Source organism: Haemorhous mexicanus, chromosome 20, assembly GCF_027477595.1.
Source record: "Haemorhous mexicanus isolate bHaeMex1 chromosome 20, bHaeMex1.pri, whole genome shotgun sequence".
Classification (NCBI taxonomy): domain Eukaryota; kingdom Metazoa; phylum Chordata; class Aves; order Passeriformes; family Fringillidae; genus Haemorhous; species Haemorhous mexicanus.
Genome location: NC_082360.1, coordinates 2,060,074 through 2,077,915, shown reverse-complemented (window position 1 = coordinate 2,077,915; position 17,842 = coordinate 2,060,074). Strand labels below are relative to the sequence as shown.

The 17,842-nt window shown below is 44.1% G+C and overlaps 1 pseudogene; it reads right to left on the bottom strand.

Annotated features, from left to right (window-relative positions):
* Positions 1–2,198: 2,198 nt before the first annotated feature.
* LOC132336701 (myosin-1B-like) lies at positions 2,199–16,579 on the bottom strand (annotated as a pseudogene).
* Between the last annotated feature and the right edge of the window lie 1,263 nt (positions 16,580–17,842).

Sequence of the window (17,842 nt, the reverse complement as noted above, 5' to 3'; positions counted from 1 at the left end):
TGTAATCCTGGGTGTGGGAAGGAGATTGACAGACATCAGCTTCATGTTTGGAGTAAATTGCTTGAATAGGCCTTGCTTTTGCAATAAAAAAATTCCTTTTGCACCTGCCTGGAGGGTCCATAATGCTCTGCACAGTTACAGTTGGAGGCCCTGGTGGAGGTTTCCCATCTCCCTTGTTGTTCCCCACCAGTGTCTTGCTCCCACTATTCCCCTCCCTGCCTACCACAGCTCCCTTCCCATGCCCTGATTTTGCAGCAGAAGGAGCTGAATGTAGGTAAGAAGCCACATGGGGAAATACAAATTCTTATTCTTCTTCTTATTATTATTATTATTTTTATTTTTATTCTTATTATTATATTATCTGCATTAGCAGAACAAAGTTCTCCCTCTTGTGCTTTGCTGGCAGAGGCCCCCTTTGGTTCCTGCAGCTCCTGAAGCTGGCTACAGGAGCATTTCCACCTGTATTGTGGCCTTGTGTTGTGGGGCCCCATCTCCAGCCAGGTTCTGTCCACACAAGGGTTCTGGCACAGCAAAAAACCTATGGATGGAGGAGAAATGCAAGGTGCTAGAAGAGCAGAAAAGAGCTTTTTGCTGCTCAGCTCAAGTGCAGTTCCTCGTTTGCCCTGCCACCCTTTCTGAAATGCAGTGGGTACAAAACCAGAGATGTGTTAGTGGAGGTCTCTGCTGAGCCCTTGGAAGAGCAGGGCACTTAGAATCACACTGACACATCCTGTGCTGGGCCATGCAGCTGGGCTGTGTTTGACATCACCAGAGTCACGGGGAAGACAGGTCCTGCTCATACAGAGTGTGCAGCAAGGGCCCAAAGAGTTCAGGGGAGCCCCAAAAATCCCAGAGATGCTCAGCTGTGGTGGATCCTAAACTACCATTTCTACAATGGATGGAGTAGTGTCCCTTCCCAGCTCCAGCTGTCATCTGCTGCTCAAATGTTATTTTCATATTTAATTGGGAATGTTTATAATATTAAAGCAGTGGTTTCACTGCTCTTGTAGACTGGCTGAAGGATTAGAAAGGATATCCAAAAGGGACATATGAAGGTCAGCTAGGGACTGACAGTTCTGGTGGGATGCCCAAAAATGTTTAGGACTTGCTTTAAATAAACAGCAAGTTTGAGAGAGCTGCTAAAGCTTGACACAAAATACCAACCCTGTCAGTGTCCCACTCTGTGTCTGGCAAAAACAAGTTTATCAGCAGCAGGAGAACCTATCCAGCTTTGCTTCTAATTTACCAGGCCCTTAGACACATTAAATGTAATCCCAAACAATCTAATTTACTTACCCATCTGTAAAGTGTGATCAATATTTAGAAACCTTATCCAACCAATGTTGTACTTTATCTTACATCTCCAATCAACATATAAATGTTGACTGTCCAGTTCAGCTTAATGCAAAATACAATATTGTGGGCTAATAATCAGTTCTTAGGAAAATGAGCAGGCACAGCATGTTGAGAATGACAATAAACAGAACAGTTAGGTTGTGGACAGAGAAGAAGGGTTGAATCTAGGAAGACAGTGGGAGGTTTCACTGAATTATAAATAGAGTCCTCAGTCTTAGCTATTCTTTTTTTTCTTATAGTATTTTAAATGTGGATTCTTCTCACTCATCCTACATGTGAATGGATATAATTTTGTGCTATGCATGAAAAAGAATTACTTCAGAGAAAGAGAGTGGGGATATCTCTTCATGTCACTTCCTCACCATGTTGGTTGGACTGCTTGTCACTGCTTGGGATGAAATTTGAGTTCCCCATACTTTTAATCTTAACCAAATAACCACTATTTTTCAATTAATAAAAAATATATATATGTGTAGTTATATACATATTTAGATATACACATATTTATATTTATACATATATGTTTGTGTGTGTGTATGCTAAATGCTTCAGGAATCTTTACTTCTGTTATTTTATATTTTTTCCTAAGAAGACAAAAATCACTTGAAAGAGTGTAGTCTTAGTCCATCAAAAAAATGCATACTTTTCATTGCAAGAGGAATAAGAAATCCATATAATTATTACCATAATAATGCATTTTCTTCTTTAGGCATTTTTAAAAAGGCAAATGTAAAAATGCTTTGCTGATTGATATACTTTTAAATGTGAAGACGAGCTGTGTACATGTACTTCAAAAGAATGAATACTAGAATAAATGAATAAATAAAACATCACAGTCACTGTTCATGTGCAAGAGCCTCTACTGTCTTTATTACCTAGTCATAAATGATAAGTACTAAAGAAAGCAACACAGAGGTTTACATTATGCATGCCTCAGGTCACTTTTTAGGCTTGGGAACCTCATTCCTCTTCTTCTATCTTCTTATGAATCTCGCGGCTCTTGGCTCGGAGCTTGTTGACCTGTGACTCTGCAATGTCAGCCCGCTCCTCGGCCTCCTCCAGCTCGTGCTGGATCTTGCGGAACTTGGACAGGTTGACATTGGACAGCTCCTCCTGTGTGGGGAAAGGGAGTTGAGAAAACAACAGGCAGCGTCTTGGATGGTTATTGCCATAAAAGTGGGCAAACAAAAATTCAAATGCCACAGCTGGGTTAGCAGATTCAAAAGCAAGATGAGAAGCTGCTCAGGGTGATATGTGTGTAAAAAGAGAAAAGAATATAGGAATATCAAAAAGGCATTATACACAGCATGGTCTAGGAAGAGTTCATGTCACAGTCCTGAATACACAAACTGACAGCTGTTTCTGGCATCCAGGACAAGGTATAAGCAAAGAAATAGAGTGAGAAATGAGGCTTACAGCAAAACACACAGGGTTAGGGAAGTATATTTCCTCACAAACTCAGCAAGTCTATTCTCACATTCCCCACTGTATCAAAATATCATGTTGCATCAAAACAGACAAGGTTTCAAAAAGCTGTACAGAGGAAAACATGAATTCAGAATTCCACCTCTACCAGAAGAAAGTCTGATTTGGAGAAACTGGTACTTACAGCCTCCTCAGCTTGTCTCTTGTAGGATTTCACTTTCATTTGCAGCTTGTCCACCAGATCCTGCAGCCGCAGGACATTCTTCCTGTCTTCCTCAGACTAAAGCAGTTGGTAAACAGAATAGAGAGTCAATTCTTGGTTCTGCATCACGTGAGATTAACAATTGCCCTTGGGAATGGTGTGGGCAGAGTGTGACTCGCTGTGAGAAAGCCCAGTGAGAGCAGGAGAGCTCCTGCCTTACCTGGTAGGTGAGTTCCTTCACCCTCCGCTCGTACTTGCGCACACCCTTCACGGCTTCAGCGCTGCGCTTCTGCTCAGCATCAACCTCCCCTTCCAGCTCCCGCACCTGCAAGGACAAGCCCATCCCTGCAGCTGCCCAGGCAGTGTCTCTCCAAGGAGGGACACACTCACTCAGGCACAGCCCCAGCCCTACACACCCTGGCCTCCAGCTTCTGGATCTGCTTCTTCCCTCCCTTAAGTGCCAGCTGCTCAGCTTCTTCCAGACGGTGCTGCAGGTCCTTCACTGTCTGGTCCAGGTTCTTCTTCATCCTCTCCAGGTGGGCACTGGTGTCCTGCTCCTTCTTCAGCTCTTCTGCCATCATGGCCGCCTGATCAGAGCAAATGGTCAAAGCCATTTTTGTGATGGAGATATTTTGGGGAGAGTACATTCACCATCAGCAATGCCAGGAGAGCCCAACTCACATCAGTGATGGCCTTCTTGGCCTTCTCCTCAGCATTGCGGGCTTCCTGGATGGTATCCTCCATTTCACTCTGGATCTGGGAAATGTCCGTTTCCAGCTTCTTCTTGGTGTTGATCAGGCTGGTGTTCTGTTGAAGAGCATGAACATGATTTTTTTGTTGTTAGCTTCCAGTATCATATCAAGTACAGCATAAGTATTTCTTTTTAATATAGATTGTGCCATCAGGTCACATTGGGTTCCAAGAGAACTACTGTTATAGCTATTCATTTCTCAGGTATGATGTGCTTTGGTATTTCATGAGCATCCTCTAAGAAGTCTTTTCTCAGACAACCAAGAAGGAATTTAGACTGAAAAATGAAAAAAAATGTTTTTCTTACCATTTTAACTCTAGTGACCATAAAACTTTGAGATGGTTCTATAGAATACTTATAGTGACATTGTTAAATTACATTAATGACAGACTTAGTGCAGTCTTATTTCGTTCATGGTCGGCATACATTTGCCTTTAAAGTTTCAAATGGAATCGTGAACGGTGTTGAACTCAAGTAAAAGAGTAAGAACCACACAAACTTCTCTGCATTTATTAAGTTATCTATACTGTAGTCTACTGGAATTCATACTCTATCTACATCTGAAACAAAAGTCTTAATATTATCTATCACCTATTACTTCTTATTTACTGTGAAAGCCCCTGCATTTAACAAAATAAAAACAGAGCTGTAACATTTAAAAATGTTACAGCTCTGCCAATCTTAAGTTCATTTACACATATGGAGAAATAGTATAAATACTAACTATGTTTATTAACTGACCTGGCTGTGGAGGAGCTGAACTCTCTCACTTGCATCCAGAAGCTCCTGCTCAGCCAATTTCCTCGACCGCTCCGTCTGCTCCAGGGCTGCCCGGAGCTCCTCAACTTCAGCCTGCAGCAGGTTTGCTCTGCGCTCCACCATGGCCACCTGCTCCTTCAGGTCATCCTGTGCTCTGACAGCATCATCCAGGTGCAGCTGAGTGTCCTGGAAAGAGAGACAATGGAAATTACCAGGCATCAGTGGGTGCTTGAAAAGCAAAAATATCAGGATCTCATTTCTCTTTCTGTAGCTCTGCTGAACGGACCTTGAGCACAGCCTGGGTGTTCCTCAGGTTCTTCTGTGCCTCTGCAGCCTGGCGGTTGGCATGGCTCAGCTGGATCTCCATTTCATTCAGGTCTCCCTCCATCTTCTTCTTCAGCCTCAGGGCTTCATTCCTGCTCCTGATCTCAGCATCCAGGGTGCTCTGCATGGAGTCCACAACTCGCAGGTGGTTTCTCTTCATCTGGTCAATCTCCTCATCTTTCTCTGCTATCTTCCTGTCAATCTCAGACTTCACTTGGTTGAGCTCAAGCTGCAGGCGCAGAATCTTCCCTTCCTCATGTTCCAGGGAGGCCTGCACAAACATTGATAACATTGATAAAAGTTCTTCTTACATTCAAGGGAATTGCAAAATATTTTGTGAGATCTCAGCGTTCTGAACTCCCCAGCCAGAAGAGAGGACAACCCAGGCCTTGTTAGCCCTATTTCCTCATTTATTTTCTGCAGACACCAGCGTTTACGGTCATGTACCTCAGCTTCCTCCAGAGCAGCCTGGATTTCAGATTTCTCCTGCTCAATCTGTTTCTTCACTTTCTCCAGCTCGTGAACAGCCTTTCCTCCCTCTGCAATCTGCTCTGTGAGGTCAGAAATCTCCTCTGCAAGGAAGGGAGGAAAGCACCATGGTCAGGAAGAGAGATGAATGGTGAAAGGCTTTGGTGCAGCAAGGTGCCAAGCAAGATCTTATCCTTGCAGGCCCAGAGCTGTGAAGTGTGGCAGATAGACAAGCTTGTGAGAAAGGCCAGTGAGGAGCAGAGGGCCAGGGACTTACGCTGCAAGTTCTTGTTCTCCCGCTTCATTGTTTCCAGGTGGTCCAAGGACTCCTCATAGGCATTCTTCATCTTGAACAGCTCCGTGCTGAGAGAGCGCGACTCCTTCTGCGAGGCCTCCAGCTCAGCCTGCGTTTCCTCATACTTCTGCTTCCATTCTGCCAGGATCTGAAGAGAAACAGGGGGTGAGTAGGGCTGTGGCCATCACGGGGCCCTGCTCTGGCCAGGAGTGCTGGTGCTGGAGGCCAAAAGACCTTGTCAAAGTTCTTCTGCTTCTTATCCAGAGCAGCACAGGCAGCATTGGATCTCTCCACATCAATCATCAGGTCCTCGACTTCATTCTGCAGCCTCTGCTTTGTCTTTTCCAGAGAGGCACATTTGGCATTGACAGCCTCAACATGTTCCTCTGCATCCTGCAGGCGCTGGGCCAACTTCTTCCTGGAAAGCGGTAATCATAAGCAAGACTGTGGCATGAAGCTGCATGTTTTTCATAAGAGTAAACTTAGCCTCTTGGTATTGTGTGATCCACATTCACAGAGTGGTGTAAGACTTCTCCGAGACAGCCACTCTATTTCCATGTCTGAATTCTGGAACAATCCTGCAGAAGTTCCCTCTCTGCTGGCCTCTCTCTGCTATTCTGGATCTTTCTGCTTTTCCCCAATGTGTCCCTGCATTCTGTCATATTTTGTCTCTTTGTGACCCCACTCAAAGAAGAACACTGACTTCTTCCTGACAATGTCACAGTGGGTTCCTCAAATTTCGTTTCTTACTCTCTGACAGTTTTACCTACATTCCCCACGTACTTGGCCTCCTCGAGCTCCTCCGTGCGCTGAATCGCGTCCGTCTCGTATTTGGTTCTCCACTGGGCCACTTCGCTGTTGGCCTTGGACAGGGCTCGCTGCAGCTCTGCCTTGGCCTCCTGCTCCTCCTCATATTGCTCCCGGAGCAAGTCACAGTCATGGCGAGCAGACTGCAGGCCATGGGCCAGGGCATTCTTGGCCTTGGTGAAAAAACAAACAGTTGGAAAATGAATGGAAATATCCTGGGAAATCTCCTTAATGAGAAGGTCTTACAAAGACCTCTGATGGGAAAGATATGTGAATTTGCAAAAGAATAATGGATAGACTGCAGGGAAAGAGAAGCAATGCTTCTATGGGAAAACTTGCACTCCATTATCTAAAGGGTTATTTTTGTCCCTTTCATCTCTTTATTAACTGATTTAATATATTTACGAAAAAACCGTCTTACCTTTATCTCTTCCTCCAGATGCCTCTTGAGTTCCTCAATCTGCTGGGTGAAAGCTTGTTTGCCTCTTGACAGCTGAGAAACCAAAGCATCCTTTTCTTCCACCTGACGTGAATATTCACCTGAGAAAATTTGCAGATGTACAGCAGTTTTAATGTCATTCATGATGACACTGAAAAAATTTGGAGATGTAAAACCAGATAGCTTTTACTCCATGCTGAAATTTACGATCCCATTTCAAGCACTTCACAGTAGATGTGACACAAAGTGTGTTGAAAAGACTATGTGCCCAGAAGAGTACTTTTTGCAGTAACTCTGAGACATTATTGATCTGTACATGTAGATGTGGGAGTCTCACCTGACTCTGTCTGCAGACGAGCTCTTTGAGCATTGAGGTCATTGATCATGCGCTGATGCTCTTCTTCCTTTGACTTAATCTCACTCAGCTGATCTTCCAGAGTGCGGCACATCTTCTCCAGGTTGGCCTGTGTTTCAGCATAAGGGAAACGATGAGTTAACCATCCAGACATTAAAAAAAGCAAGGAGCAAGGACTGTGTTGTATTCCACTGGGTCAACGAGCCCATAATTGTGTACCTTGGCTTTGGAGACAGACTCCATGTTACTGGCTAAGTCATCAATCTCCATCTTCAGCTCACTCTTCTCCTTCTCCAGCTTCTGCTTCACGCGTTGCAGGTTGTCGATCTGCTCGCCCAGCTCAGCTGTGCTGTCCGCGTGCTTCTTGCGCAGGGCGGCAGCCGTGGCTTCGTGCTGCAGCGTGGCCTCTTCCAGGTCACGGCGCATCTTCTGGAACTCGGCCTCACGCTTCTTGTTCATATCAATCTGAGCTGCTGTGGCCCCTCCTGCTTCTTCCAGGCGCTCGCTGATCTCCTCCAGCTCCCTGGACAGGTCAGCGCGATGCTTCTCTGCTTTAGCGCGAGAGGTTCGCTCTGCCTCAATTTCCTCCTCCAGCTCCTCAATGCGGGCCTGCAGAACAGCAGGGACCCTTCACAGCCGTGCCCTCCTCCTGCCTGAGCTGAGCCTGAGCAAGGCAGGGGAAGGAACAGACACTTGCCTGCAGCTCCTTGATCTTCTTCTGAAGTTGCATGCCCAGGGCTTGCTCATCCTCGGTTTTACTCTGGATCTGGCTGATTTCAAAGTCTTTCCTTTGGGCCAAGGGAACCATGTTAGAGCTCCAAGAAAAGAGACAAGTGCTGCAGCCCAGCACTCAGGTGCCCCAGAGCCACACTTACTTCTTCAGTTTCTCATCCAGCTGCTGCTTATCATTCTCCAAATCCATGATGCTGTCTTGGGCCAGCTTCAGGTCTCCTTCCAGTTTCCTCTTTGCTCTCTCCAGGTCCATGCGCAGTTTCTTCTCTTGCTCCAGGGACCCTTCCAGCTAAACACAACAAGACCATCAGGGCTCTGCCAGCCAGGCTGGACTCCATACCTGTCCTGTTCCTGCTCTATGTCTGTGTGCTTACATCATCCACTTGCTGTTCCAGCTTGGTCTTGGCTTTGGTCAGAGTATTGACTTTGTCTTCCTCTGCCTGCAGGTCATCCAGGGTCTGCTGATGGGCCTCTTGGAGGGCTTTCTTCTCCTTTGTCAGCTTGGCAATGGTCTCATCCAAAGCTGCCATCTCCTCAGTCAGGTTTTTCACCTTTGAGAAGAAGGTAGCAAATGTAAATAAAGGAAGTAGATATAGATCAAGTCCCATAATAACACAAAGCCCATTTTTCCAGAGTGCGAGTGACAGGTTCTACCTCATACCTTGTTTTCGGTGGCATGTTTTTCCTTCTCCACCTTGGCCAGTGTTAGCTCAAGGTCATCAATATCTTTCTTCAGCTCTGAACATTCATCCTCTAGCTTCCTCTTCTTGGCTGTCAGCTCAGCATTAATTTCTTCTTCATCCTCTGCCCTTTCAGTCACTTCTTTAATTTTGGCTTCCAGCTGGATTTTGGTTTTGATGAGCTGGTCACACCTTTCCTCAGCATCAGCCAAAGCATCAGCTTCCTATTAGAGAAACATGGATTTGTTTGCTAATTGCAACTGTTTTTAAAAGCTCAATAGAGAAATGATATTTCTCACTGAGGAAAAGAAACATGGAATTATTATCTTTTCCTTTCTTCTAGGAAGTTTTTTTTTTTTGCACTTACACTTTTAAATCAGATTAGGTTTTTATTCGATTTCATTTTTTTACTCTCATCAACTATTCCCTCCTATATTTTCCTATGGATATGATGATGATATCCTGCAGTACTTTTCTAAATAAGAGTTAAGATAACTTTCTCTGAAAATTAAATACTGTATATAAATTTGTAGTGTTTTTTCCTTTTTCTTTTTCTGAGCTTTTCTTGGCAAGACTGGCTTTGAATTAAATTTCTTAGATTGATATAGGTTGATATATAGTCTTGGTGTAATCAGAGATTTCAATTTCAACCTGACTTTATTTTGATCTGTGGAATAAATATCTAAAGAAACAAAGTCTTTAGATTTTTAAATATTGACCAATCCCTTGATCTCCCAATGGACTTAGGAGGTACATACAGGATTGTGACAGAATGCAGAGGGATTTTGTGACGTCCTGGAAAAGTGGTTGCAGAAAGACAGGTGACATAACATGTATTATATAAAATGCCATAGAGGTCTTTGGGCAACTGACTGAAAACAGAGAAAGCTGTCAAATTAATTGCTCCACAGAATCTGCTAACTGTAAATTCTATATCTCCAGTGATTACACTGGATGTTATATTGTGAGCTTGGAGAGCAAGACCTATGCGCACACATGCTCCAAAAGTCATTCCCAAGCTAGAAACTCCCATTATAATGGTGACACTGAGAGGTCTGAATTCCACCTTCCATTATTCATATTAAATATTTTCTCTGACAATGGTGTAACATGAGATTTATGTGCTGTGAGGGTACCTGGAAGAAATACACTAATGATACTTACAGATTGCACTTGGAGCTGCAGGTCATTTTTCTCCTGCATCAGAGATGCCATTTTCTCTTCAAGCTCCTTCCGCTTTGCCTCAGACTTTGCAAGCTCCTCCTTGGTTTTCTCAAACTCTCCCTTCATGTTTGCCATTTCCTTCTCAGACTCTGCACTCTTCAGCAAGGGCTTGATCTTGAAGAACAGCTTCATCCATGGCCAGTGTTTGACATTCATGAATGAACGAACATTGTACTGGATGCAGAAGATGGACTCCCTGAGGCAAAATTAAATAATGCCATGAATATTCTCAGTCTAATGAGTGTCAACACTTCCCCCAAGCTGAATGACTCTTTAACTGAAGAAGAGGAAGGTGTACCTGCGCTCCACCATTCTCCGGTATTCCACCCTCATCAGGAAGCCTCTGCACCTGGCCTGGGTGCGGGTGATGAGCTCTGCCAGCTTCTCATCCCTCATCTCCTCCAGGAGTCCCAGCAGCCCAGCTTTGAAGAACACCTTGAGAGAGGGAGCGTTGCAGCACATCACTGTCAGGTAGAGAGAGCAAAGCCCAGGCAGGCAGAGAATGGGGGGGTTTGTACCTTGGTGTGTCCGAATTTGTACTGGGTGTGGTCCACATCGATTGACCCAAGGAGCTTCTCAGAAGCCTTCTTGCTATCGATGAACTGTCCCTCAGGGATGGCACTGGCATTAAGCACCTTGTATCTGTGGAATCGGAGGAAATAGAAAGGAAGACAATGTCCATTCATAAGAACATTTTGTTTACTGAAACTAAGAGCATTGTTTGCAGAGAATCAGGCTGAGGAAGTTGGAATTTCATCCCTTGTTTAGAGATACCATTCTCATGAAGTCTTAACCTGGTAACAAAATTTAAGGAAACTTTTCCAGTCTTTAGAGGACCAGCCACGGTGAAGAAGACATTGATTGCCAGTGAGTTCAATCCATATCCTTTTACTGAAATAATGCTGTAGAAAATTGCTTGAGAGGATCATTGCCACTTTCCTATATCCTCCGTACTGGAGCAAAACCTCATCCCCTGAAACTTGCAGCTGACGCAATGGCCAATGAACTCATGGTTTGTAATTTTTACCTGAGTACCTTTTGCTACCAATCCCAGCCTACATTTAATAGTCTTGTCATCACTGGCTTGTGCAGCTCTACTGTGCTTCCCGACTCAGATGCCCCTGCAGTCAGTGAGGACACCTGACACTCTTCATTTCTCAAACAATTTTTCTTTTCCAAGCCATATATGCTGCCTTTTGTTATGCACCTCAAAATTCCCTTTTCTTCTAGTTATAGCCAGAAAGAGCTAATGTTAAAAAATATCCCCAAGTGATAAAATAGTTGGCAGGAAAATCATCAGGAAAGACAGAATGGAAATCAGAAAGGAAACTGACCTCTGTTTGAAGTCAGCATAGAGGATTCTGCTGGGGAACCCTTTCCTGCAGATCCTGATCCCTTCCAGCACGCCGTTACAGCGCAGCTGGTGCAGCACCAGCTCGTGCTCCATGGCACCTGAGCAATAAGGCAGTTATTTGATAATTCATGATAAAACGTAGAGAATAATAGGTGCCTCACACTTTTTTTTATTTCTGCTTGGGGTTCTTACCAGGTGTTTTAGACTCGTTGGGGATGATGCAGCGCACGAAATGTGGGTGAGTGCTCCGCAGGTTGGTCATCAGCTTGTTGAGATTCTCCTGTGGGATCATTAATAAAGGTTTTTAATTTACACACAGTACCTCCTCAGTCACTATTTCAAATGTGAGAAAAGTCTTGTAAAACATTAACAGATTTGTAATTATTAACTATAGCCATTTTTAATGTGAGTTTTCTTGTCTTTCACTCTTCAGCAGGAGAGAAAGTCACAAAACTTTGCAATGTGCTTTAACAAGACCAGGGAATATATCAACACCTTCCTCAGCTGGCCTCAGCCCACTTCATGTCAACTCATTTATGAATAACTAAAGAATTATTCTTGATACAGAAAAGTGTTAACAGCTGCAGTTAAATGGCCTTATTGCAGCTAGAGTGCGGATTTACGATCTTCAATTCAAAACAAACAAAAAAAAACGCAAACCAGAAAAGAAGTAGGGAGAATGACTTTGGTACTTACCCTGAAAAGAGCTGAGACAGTCTGGAAAGAAGAACCCTTCTTCTTGCCTCCCTTCTTGCCACCACCACCACCACCACTAGCCTCTGAAGAACACCAGAAAAAAAAAAAAAAAAAAAAGGAAAGAAAAAGATGGTTTTACGACTTGTTAAGACAACACTTTTTCATATATACCAGTCATGGTAAGAATGGAAGATGGAAAAGAACAATAGTTGATATTCATGGCTCTGGTAGAGTCATTAAATAAACAAGGAAATATGAATTTCAGAGAACTGACCTGCCTCTCCTCCAGCAGATGCAAAGAGCAAGGCCAGGGTCTTCAGGGATGACTTCTGGTACAACCCCACAACAGTTTCATTCAGAGGGTCCTTGTTCTTGTCAAGCCAGCCAGAGATGTTGTAGTCCACTGTGCCAGCATAGTGCACCAGGGAGAAGTGGGCCTCAGCCTTGCCCTTGCCAGGCTTGGGCTTCTGGAAGTTGTTGGACTTGCCCAGGTGCTGGTCATAGAGCTTGTTCTTGAAAGAGGTGTCAGTTGCCTTGGGGAACATGCACTCCTCTTCCAGGATGGAGAAAATGCCCATGGGCTGGGAGAAGCACAAGGAAAGAGGGAGGTCAAGGTGAAAAGGCAGAAAGATTCAGAGATGAAATAACTTCTTGAGTGGGACAATATTACTGCTCTCTGGGATTGTTCTGTTCAGCAAATCATAAAAGAATACAAACTGACATATCTGTAGTATCATATTTACCATTTCAAGCTGCATTTAGAAATATATATAAAATGAATGCATTTCTGGAAATACCTGTGAATTACAGAAATACCTTCTCAATGAGCTCAATGCAGGCAGCCAGGTCCATGCCAAAGTCAATGAACTCCCATTCAATCCCCTCCTTCTTGTACTCCTCCTGCTCCAGCACGAACATGTGGTGGTTGAAGAACTGTTGCAGTTTCTCATTGGTGAAGTTGATGCACAGCTGCTCCAGGCTGTTGAACTGCACAATTACAGACCAAGATTATTATGAATGTTAATTAAGGAAGTTAGGGATAAAGAACAGTGCTGCCTATTTGTACCAAACACAGGAGGATCTGTAATTGCTCTGTCTTATTTGATCGAGAAGTTTGGAATTTCTGTCAGTGTTTTTCAACCTGAACTTTATCCATATATTTATTACTCTAGAAGCTTAGATAATTTTAACAACTTTTTTCAGCTTTGACATCTACTAGACTGCGTTAATTCAGTTACCAGGGAGTCCACTGCACAACAGTATATCCAACATTCACAAATGTCTTCGAATCATGTCCTAAGCCTCCAGCAAAAAATCTACACTTAGGAATTTCATTGGCATAGGCTCAAAACAAAAGCCTATTTCCAGTTTAAACCCTGTGGGAATCAGAATAGATGCACTATAAAAATCTGACCATTTATTAAAAAAAAAAAAAACAAAGCAAGAAAAGAAAACAAAAAATCTAACAAACCAGCAGCATTCCTTATGAAGTATTTTGTCACACAGCAATAAGATTTTAACAAGCATGCTAATAAACCTGAAATCCTTACATCAAAGATCTCAAAGCCAGCAATGTCCAGGACACCAATGAAGTACTGCCTGGGCTGCTTTGTGTCCAGCTGTTGGTTAATACGAACAACCATCCACAGGAACATCTTCTCAAACACTGCCTTTGCCAGGGCACCCACTGAGTTGTATACCTGAAATGTAAAATAGAAAGAGTGTAGTAATCATGCAGGACAAAAGAGAAAGTCTAGAGAACCTATCCCTAAAACAGGGGGTTGCAGTTACCTGCTGCACAGTTTGGCCCTTGGTCACGTATTCATTCCCCACCTTGACTCGGGGGTAGCAGAGAGCCTTGAGCAGGTCTGCTGAGTTCAGACCCATCAGGTAGGCAGCCTTGTCAGCAACTAAACATTAAAACAATTGGTTGTTAAAGTACACATCACTATTCCTTTAAAAAATATATCAAAATGGCAATTCCAGTAAAAAAGATAAAAAAAGGATAGGCAATAACGGCAGCACTCTTTGGGAGACACTGGACCTCACAATCTGCATTATTCAAAATATTCTGACATGAGTTCCTCCAGAGAAGTCCTCTGGCTAGGACCCTCTGCTATTCTACAGTACTGGCACTAAGGAAATGCAGGCTGCGTCAATCATTCTGACCCTCACATGCTGCCTTCAACTCAGTGAGTGTTCACTATCTCCTGTGCTCTGGGATGGGTGGTGCTGGTACCTTCGGTGCCATCAGGCTCTGCCTGCTCCTCTCGTTGTTTCTGCTTGAACTTCAGGTTCCCATAGTGCATGACAGCTCCTGTCAGCTTGTAGATGGCTGTTTTCTCATCAGGAGTGAAGCCCAGGATGTCAATGGCACTCTGACAAAAGAGTTGTTAAGGTGAGTACCCCAGCTGTTAAAGGTCAGAGAGATGAAAGCTCACCTAAGAAAACTTCTGCTACTTACGTCGGTGGCCATCAGCTCTTCCTGGTCGTTAATGCTGGGAACTGTGATCTCCCCTTGACTCACGTACAGATAGTCATAGGGGTTGGTGGTGATCAGTAACATCTCTGAAAAGAAGGACAAAAGAGAGAAAGGTCAAATGCAATTGGCACAGAAAGAATTCAGTTGTTCCATGACCTTTGCATGGAAGAGTTACTGATCTTTCCTACCAATGAGCTCTGGCTTCTTGTTGGACATGATCTGATAAAAGATATGGTAGCTCCTTTCCGCCTTGAGCTGGAAAGTGACTCTGGACTTCTCCAGCAGATCTGGCAAGGAAGGTAGGACACAGTCAAGCACAAGAAGTGGGAAGGCTGGAGGGAAAGGGGATCAGGCCAGAAGGGTGTCTTACATGTTTCAATGTCAGCAGAAGCCAGTTTGCCTGTGGCACCAAAATGGATTCTGATGAATTTACCCTGAAAGTGGCAGGAAAGTCAATTGAGATTTATTTTACCAACCTGGACAGCAAGAATATTCAAATTGGTGTTGACAGTTGTGCTGAGTAACAACTCACAAAGCGTGAGGAGTTGTCATTCCTCACGGTCTTGGCATTTCCAAAGGCCTCCAGCAGTGGGTTGGCACTGATGATTTGATCCTCAAGTGTCCCCTAGAATAGAAGTCTTCTTGTCATGATCTAGTTCATCAGGAAATTGGATAGTTTCAGGTTTCTAGCCCTGGGACCTCACCTGCATTTTGCCTGAGGTCTGTTCCTCCTTCTTCTTGTCCCCACTGGCTGCAATTGTTGCAAAGTACTGGATGACACGCTTTGTGTTCACAGTCTTCCCGGCCCCGGATTCTCCGCTGCCAAAGCCAAGAGAGAAGCAGAGGGTGCGTGGTCAGGCAGGAGGTGCCCTGGCACCGGGCAGCCCCCAGGGACCCACACAGGGGGGTACCTACGTGATCAGGATGGACTGGTTCTCCCGATCTGTGAACAAGGCAGAAACAAGTAGACTTTGTAAATGAAGAACTCAAAAATACTGATAATGAATACAAGTTATGACAAGGAAAACACCTGCAATTTTTTTCTTTGTTTACTCCTAAGTCTTTTTTCCATTTCAACTCCTTGCAAAGCAGTTTCACATTCACTCTTTCCTTGAAACATATTCATAGACTTCCCTCCAAATGTCATAGGGAAGGCCCATGACATTTTTAAAGATCCCTTCCAGCACAAAACATTCTGTTATTCTATAATGTTTTGCTGTGGACATTGAAAACCCTTTTAGGAGGCATATGGTGCTTCTCTGTGTTCTTTTCCTTCTCCTTTATACAGTAATTTGTTTGAATTTTCTACTACACAGACTGCTTTTAGAGCAGCAGAAAGAGGGATAGTAATGACCCATGACAATGGAATCCTGATCATGGGTAACACTTTGGTACTCAACGGCACAGAGGAAGAAAGGAATGAAAAAGGCAGGAGCAAAACTCCCCACTCTACATAATCCTATTTCACTTTTCATGGCAGGTTTTATCAAGACAAAGCAGAACAGTTGTGCTCTGATGCTATTATGAGAGCTACTCACCAGTCAGCATGAACTGATAGGCGTTGTCAGAGATGGAGAAGATGTGTGGAGGGGCCTCCTGGCGCTTCTTGCCTCGGTAGGCCAACACCACCTCGGGGTTGTACACCGGCAGCCACTTGTAGGGGTTGACGGTGACGCAGAAGAGACCCGAGTAGGTCTGCAAGGAAGGGACACAGCACCTTGGCTTCCCCTGAGCCTGGCCCAGCAGCTCCTGAGGCTGCCCAGGGGAAGCTGCTGCTGCCACTTACGTAGATCATCCAGGCTGCGTAACGCTCTTTGAGGTTGTACAGCACAGCGGGTTCGTGCAGGTGGGTCATCATGGCCATGTCCTCGATTTTGTCATACTTGGGAGGGTTCATGGAGAAGATTTGATCTTCCTTCACGGTCAGGGTCTGTCAGAGGGCAGGAAGGCACATGCATGTCAGCTGAGAGACAGAGTGGGAATGAACTGCTGTTCCCAAATTTTGTATTTACCCACCTCTCCCCCTTCAGTCTTGACAGTGACTTTTCCTGACTCCCTGCTCGTGATAGTGCTCTTCACATAGGACTCCTTTGCGTGTACCACGAAGACAGATGACTTGGCATCAAAAGGTTTGTTCTGGGCCTCAATTCTCTCCTTCTCTGACTTTCGGAGGTAAGGAGCAGCCTCCCCAAAGATGGCCATCTCAGCGTCCGTAGACATGGCTGCGGTTTACCACGGGCAGCAAGGCACAGCGCTGAAAAGGAGAGGCAATTGTGAGTGAAGGGGGAAATTGCTTTTCAGCAGCTGCCTTAGGCATTGTAGTGTTCTGCTGTGCCTCTTATTACAGTCTTCCTTTCTGCTTTACCTGCTTTTCACCCCAGATGTGTTTTAGTTTACTTTAATCTTAAAGAAGATAGGTGTGTTTTATTGAGGTCAAGGGTTTTTCTCTTTTTCCAATTTACAGTTTCAATTCATTAGATCTCACCACGTTTTAGACAGCTATGCATAAAATTAGATTAATTGGAATATTCAGTGGTAATCAAAGATGCAGAAGAAATACCAAGCAGAAGCAGAAGAGATACCAAGGGAAGTCATCTTATCGAAATTATGAAAGCCGACTTATATTCTTTCTCTCTCTCTCATTTCAACCCTTGTAATTTGTGCCAGTTATAGAGATGGAGTATCACAGATGTGGAGTAAGCAGAAGCAGAGGTCTGATCTGTCTATGCAAACCTTTTTCCTCTGTAGAGAAATCAGAGTTTTGACTTCTCCATTTGTTCTGCCCTTTCCTGTTCAAGCTCACTCTTTAATATTAACTTGTATAGAAAAAGGGAAATTTCTCAAAAAAAAGCATTTGAGGGATTTGACAAAATCTTAACTATACATGTGCTTTTCATTCACCTTTTCTTTCCTGGATTTCTGTTTACAGTCAGTCTGTGTGTAAGTGGTCAATTATTTCCCAGCAGGTACCAAACAAATGCATCCAACACAGTTATAAAAGGAAATTTGCTCTTTTAGACAGCACAGGTCAGGTAGAATTGCACTGCTTTAGTGTGCACAGATGTAAAGGGTTATGTGAATTGGCCTTAGAAATGCATAAAAAAGAAACCTGGAGTCTGTTCCTATGGAGTAAGTAAATCAGTCTTACCTCTTGTGTCACCAGTTGACTCTAAGCCTGGAAGTTGGTCAATACTGAAAAAGAGAAGTGACAACTCCTTTCTTATCTTTGCACAGGCTCCCAAGAATAAGCCACAGGGCTAAAACATGCCAGTGACTTCAACAGGGAGGGAACATGCCTATTGAGACAGACAGCTTTGAGGAAAGCAGTTCCACAGGCAGCAGGAATGCTGTGGGGTTCTGCCAGCACCCAACTGTCCCTATTCTTACCTTTAATCCTTCCACAGAGGCAGAAGAGGCTTGTCCCACCAGCACTTTTATAGGTTCTGGTTTGCACATTCAATTCCCTCCTCCTCTTTCTTAGGTCAAAACATTT